We start from the raw sequence: 6,470 nt of genomic DNA on the forward strand, positions 1-6,470 counted from the left end.
CAGCTCAAGCGTTCCCCCAGCTGGCTAATAGCTGCCGCTAATTAGCTGAGATTTTCTCCAGAGAGCGTCACGAGTTGATGCACACGGCCGCGTGACAGCGAATCAGACGCCACGGCGGATGTTTGCGTTTGTTCCTCATGTCGAACACCAAAACCATCGAGTCAACACCACCAGGACCAAAAAAATGAGATTTAAAGCTGCTCCAGTCACCGTTTTTTCAGAATGAGAATATTAATGTAACAGGAGGGAGTAGCAGCTGTGTTCTGCAAAATGCTCCATTAAAACTACAAAATCAAACCCATCAAATAGCAGCGTAACGTTCATTAGGCCTCACATTGATTGAAACTATGTGTTTCATATTCATATTCTTCTGCGCACAAAAGGCTATGAATAATACAGGTTTAATCATTTTAAACATAAGATAGATAATAATAATAATAATAACAGATGAGAATGTCATCAACAGTCCACTGAACTTCATCATTTACAAACCTTTTCAGGAGAAAAGATGATAATAAAAAACATGCAATTGCCGCTTAAATTTTAAATGATCTGATAAGGTCAAATGTGAGCCGTATTAATGGGAAGCACCACTGGAGGGGGGCAAAGGCCCAGAAACGCACGGGGCCAAAGAGAGACGTTTCTCCTGCTGACAGGTGACGTGAACGCTGCATTTTAACGGCGTTTCGTTTGAACTCGGATGTGAGACGAGAACACAAAGAAACCAGCTCACACCGACACGCCAAGTGACTGACAGCTGTGTCCATAATCCCCCCCCCCCCCCCCCGCACGCAGCTGAACGTAGGGGCCGCTCTGCCATCTGTCCCCCCCCCCGCGCTCCTCTGCGGGAGACACGGGTCCCACTTCAATAAGAAAAGCAGTGTGATCATTGGGGTTCTCACTGAGAAGTAGGTGGGGGGGGGGGGGTGAGATCCATCGTCCCACTCAGAATGTAGTGGAGCAACGTTGTGAGGCCGAGGTGACCTGCGTGGATTGATGGGAGCTACGAGCCTCTCCGTGTGTTTAATCCTCTCTCAGAATCATGTGCTCACAACAGCTCCTCCCCTCACTCGCTCACTGCCTGCCTCCGACGTGCTGGAGATAATTTCCCAATTTGTCAACCTCCTCCCTTCGTTCCCCTCGGCCGGCTTTCAGGAGTCATGGAAGCACGCACCCCCCCCCCCCCCCCCCCCGCTGAAAGGAAATGTCCTCCTGAAACGCCCAAACGGCGAGTAAACAAAGCGGATTAATGAGGGAACGTAAATGAACGATGATCCGTAGGAGGACATCTTTTTTTTCCTTCTTCTTCCTGGGTTCTAATCACCGGTTGGTGAAACATCTGTAAAGTCGATGCCAGGCGTCTCCCTCCCTCCCTCCCTCCCTCCCTCCCCATCAGCGGTCCATTCCTCCGGCTAGAGAGTCGCCATCGCTCATCGGCGGCGAACATTCCCAGCATTCCTCAGCGGCACCTGGCTCATCAGGCCGGAAAAAAGTGACCAACACACACTCAAGCTCTCAGAACTACTTTTCTTTTTTCTAGCAAAGAACTGACAGGTCTTTTCACAAAGATGTAAATTGATATGAGGGGGGTGTGTGTGTGTGTGTGGGTGGGGGGGGGGGGGTTGACTTCCATTAGCTAAGGTCTGGCATGTGTGTGTGTGTATGTGTGTGTGTGTGTGTGTGTGTTTGTGTGTCTGCTCAGTGGGCTGATGGCTCGTTGAGAGGAGCACAAGTCAATCATGCCAGATCCCCCCCCCCCCCCCCCCATCGGCTCATCGGGGGACATAATTAGACTGAAGAGCTTTAATGATGCTAGCCTAATAGCTACATAGCACACGCACACATGTGGGCGTGTCTCACCGTGTGAAGCTGAGGCTGAAGTGAGTGAACGAGTGATTCAATGATGATGTTTTGTTAACGCAGAGTTTAGGAGACTGTGTGTGTGTGTGTGTGTGTGTGTGTGTTATGGAAGCTGATGGGATAATGACTGGTATGGCTATCAGCCTCCATCCCACGCACACACACACACACACACACACACACACACAGTCTCAGAGGTAGCGGTGGTGGGTTGGAAGCAGAGTGAAACGCGTTGTGTGTGTTTGTGAGTGAGAGACAAACAGAAAAAGGTGGGGGAGGCATTATGCTTTGGTATTGGAAGCGGCTGTGCATTTTAATGAGCGTGTGCACGTTGCAGGGCACAAGCTGTTTGCTAAACGCAGTGACATAGAGGGGGTGGACACAATAACCAGAACAGTTCGGCCCACACGCCGCGTTTAAAACATCAGGCTGGAACTGCAAAAACAAAACAGTTTAAATGTACTACACACATCATCTTTTCTTTTATACACATACATACATATATATATATATTGTATTCCTGTTCATATAAACCTGAATTCATTCTGTGTCCTACTTACCCACCCAGCTTCCCCCACGTTGCACTTCTGCCACCACTTTGGAAAATACATTTTTAAAAATGTCTCTTATACCTTTCACTACTTCTTCCACAGCTGGATTCATTGCAATCCAAATGGGAATCAAGCCTTTGTGCTGCAAAGACCGGAGACACTCAAAGTGCCTCACACACACACACACACACACACACACACGCGCACACACCAGCACACATGCATTTTCAGTAATGGTTTTCACAAAAAGGGGCCACGGCTACAAAGAAGTGAACCCACAGGGAATCCATTCCCCTTCTCGTGCAATCACCGTGCACTCGCTCTTCAAAACACCGCCGACCTGCGCCGTTGCCGTGGATACACAGCCACGCATTACCTTTCTACTCTGTAATCCCCACGGATGGGCTAACATACCAGAACGTGCTGTTTCCTGCGTGTTTTTGTGTGTTTTTGTGTGATGAATGCAGTGAGAAAGCTTCACCTGGGGGGCTCAGGGAGACAAAAACAAAAGGCCAACCAGTGACTGGCTGCCTGATGCTACTTCATCATCTCCGGGGTTCTGGTGGATTTAAGTGTAAAGAACACACACACAACCTGTCGGGGCAGGTGATGTGGGGGGGGGGGGGGGGGGGGGGGGGGTGTTGTGGAGTAAATGTTTGACCACAACATGCTATTATAGATGAGAAGGGGTAGTTGTTAAGTAAAGCTTTTTAACGCGATGGTCCACCTGGTTCCTGCTGGAAGGAAGGAAAAGATGCACCATTAACTAAAGGGAGGCGGGCGGCGTGGGTTTGGCTGCTTTTTGTTGCCGTACAAACACTCAGTAAAAGGCAAAGAGCATTTTTGGCACGTGAACAACTAACCTCACCGGGAGTCTCTCACACTTATCTAAAACATGTCCTGTCTGCTTGATGAACCGAGGCTTTCTTTAAACCTGTGCTTTTTGCTTTTGTAGTCACAGGTCGACTTGTTCTGCTCCTGTATTTTAAACAAACTGCTGCCGCCTCACGGATGAATAAATCATTCCAAGCGCAGCAGCAGATTTCTACTTGAAAAGAGACAAATTCCTCCGAGGGCCGAAACCAAGATTGCAAAAGTCTTTCATGAGTTAGGATGGAAATAAAGTAAAAGTAGCAAAGCACGGATCCACAAGGGCGGCGTCACGGAGTATTATTCTTAAATGTTTATTCCTACAGACCCCCCCCCCGCTGGCATGACCCTTGACCTCGTTCTTACTGTAGCCTCGACCTCGACCTGCGTGGCAAAGGTCGGCTTTACAAACGAATGCCTCCACTATTCTGCACCGCCGAGCACAAACACGGAAATAACACACCGAGGGGGGGGGGACACATGAGGAACACACAATTAGTGAGGAATGTTTGACCCACCCCCCCCCTCCTTTCCAGGTCAGGACCAGGAGAGCAGAAACCTGTGTGTTAAACTGTGTGTACAGACAGTGGTAAGGGACACGTGTGTGTGTGTGTGTGTGTGTGTGTGTGTGTGTGAGGTCATGCAGAGCACTTCCCTCTGATCCAGAATCCAATAAAGGGGACAGGTCGGATAAGCAGATAGGAGCGTAGCTGAGAGAAATGCCAGGGCCTTCTCTCACACACACACACACACACACACACACACACTCATGGAGAAGGAGAGGCACGAAGGCTGCGGCGAGCAGCTTGATGCTGGGTTTCCATTTGTACCAAAGGTGAGGGGGGAGCAGGGAGGCCAACAGGTGTGAAATAGAAACAGAGACAAAGGTTCAGGTGGAAGCTGGAGAATTAACACAAAGGATCCTGCAGTGAGGCGGCAGCAGAAGACAGAAGATGAAAGCAGGACGACGGGGTGGGATGCATTAGCAAATCTCCATTAGTAAGTCGGTGAAGCATGTGAGAGTAATTAGGGGAGATCTCAGGGGGGGGCCTTAAGTTGCTCTCAGTGTCACTGCCATCATTGTTACAACACACGAGGGAAACAAACACTTCTCACAGCATGTGTGTGCGCGATGGAGATCATGAGGAGAGAGAGAGGAGCGCTGATGTGAACTGTTTGGCTCTGCTCTCTTTGTGTGTGTTTGCCCTGAGGCAGGTGTGTGTGTGTGTGTGTGTGTGTGTTTTAAGGTGTACTCTGAGTTGGGCAACAAGGTCAAGTGCAAAGAATGTGTTACTCTTTCATTACGCTACACAACTCAACATGCTTCAAGGTCTTTCAGGAGCCTTGCTTGAAAACACATACACACAGAAGCACACACACACACACACACACACATTGTGGATGAGAGTTATGTGTGTGTGTAACTTTAGATTGTGTGTGCCGTGTTTCAGAGTGCATATCTATCACCAAAAACACGAGTGTGTGTGTGAGTGTTTTATTCTCCAGACAGCTGCTGTGCTGTAACGTTAGCCAGTGGGCGGAGCCTGAGGGGGGAATGGGCGGAGCCTGTGGCCTCCACTGAAGTCCTCTGAGGAGCAGCTCTCAACAGCTGCTCCTCAGCTCCTGCAGGCCCTCTCTCTTTTCCCTGCTTTTCTTCTCTGATCTTCTCTCTCTGAGGCCTCGGGGGATTTGGTTCTGGTTGCTGTGGTATTTATATCCTCTGTTCTAATGGTGTGCAAACACAAACGCATCTTCAACACTCTGCAGTTCATCTACGCAGCAGTTCATCTACGCAGCAGTTCATCTTCCATAAACTTGTCATGTTGCTGTTTTTATGTGACAGACTTGTTCCTTTGGTCCAGGTCAGTTCATGCGATCACCTGCTCCATGGTCTCCTTAAAGCACCAGACACCTTTTATCAAAGAATATGAGTCCAAATAACTGTGTCATGAAATGTGCTTCATACGAACAGAAAAGACGAGGAGTTCATTCTTCATAATCTGTAGATTCAGTTATTTACCAGTGGACCAGTGGAATACATGTGTGTTGTGTATTTATTGAGTAACTAATAGTTGGTTATAGAAATATTATATGTGTAACCCCCCCCCCCCCCCAGCCAGCATGTGGACATTCCCCTGACCTTGTGCTCTTGAATGGTTTAACTCTTGGAGTTGACCTCGGGCCTCTCATGGACAATCTACGTGACCTTTGACCCTTGTGAATTAGCTCAGACACCACATGATGCCATTAACGTAGATTAACTGGAGGGGAGCGAAGCACGTCTCAGTCCGCCCTCACGTTCCTGCTGTCACAGATCAATGCGACGTATTTATAGATGTTTTCTCCCTTCGGTTGTATTTTCCATAAATTCCCCCTGACAAGACATAAATTAGACGAAAACAATTAAAACCAAAGGCCTCGAAAAAAAAACCTAAATCACACAGGTGGCCCGGGATTCCTGAGTGACACCCGCTCGGCCTAATGGGATCTGATAGAACTTCAACAAATAAATGCAGCACGCACGCGCACACACACACACACACACACACACACACACACACAGTCACAGCCATGCAGTAAACACATGGAGCCACACAGGATATTAAACCCATTTACCACACAAGCGCTCTTTCATAACTCATCCCAACCCCCCCTTCTCTCTGCGTTTGACTCCCTTCTTCTTCCTTCCACCTTCCTGTTTTTATCTCACAGCTCATGCAGATTTATGGCCCCCCCTTCACAAGGAGTCCTCTGTTTGCTCCTCCGTCGCCAATCACCACTTTCATCTCCTCCTCCGTCCTGCTCTCCTCCCCTTTTTATGCACCACGCTCTCCCCACGTTTTGCGTGTCTTCATCAATTGTCTTCCTCCTTACCGTTGTCCCCTGACTCAACCCGTCCTCTGCGCCTCCACGTGAATGTCGTCCCGCCTCATTGCTTCTGGGGTGTGTGTGTGTGTGTGTGTGATTGGGTATGATGGAGCACATATTGTCCGCTAGGCTGTCTCCGGGGTGTCTTGTTCGACCTGGATCAATCCCAGCAGCGCTGCACGCACACACACACACACACACACACACACACACACACACACACACACACACACACGATTGTTTGTGCGTGCTGGGCTGAATGCGTAGCCGTCGGATTCGGGTCGAGCGGGCCGAGGGGACAGACAGCAGTTTGTCATCCCT

This window comes from Pungitius pungitius, chromosome 11 (assembly GCF_949316345.1).
Source record: "Pungitius pungitius chromosome 11, fPunPun2.1, whole genome shotgun sequence".
NCBI classification, from domain to species: domain Eukaryota; kingdom Metazoa; phylum Chordata; class Actinopteri; order Perciformes; family Gasterosteidae; genus Pungitius; species Pungitius pungitius.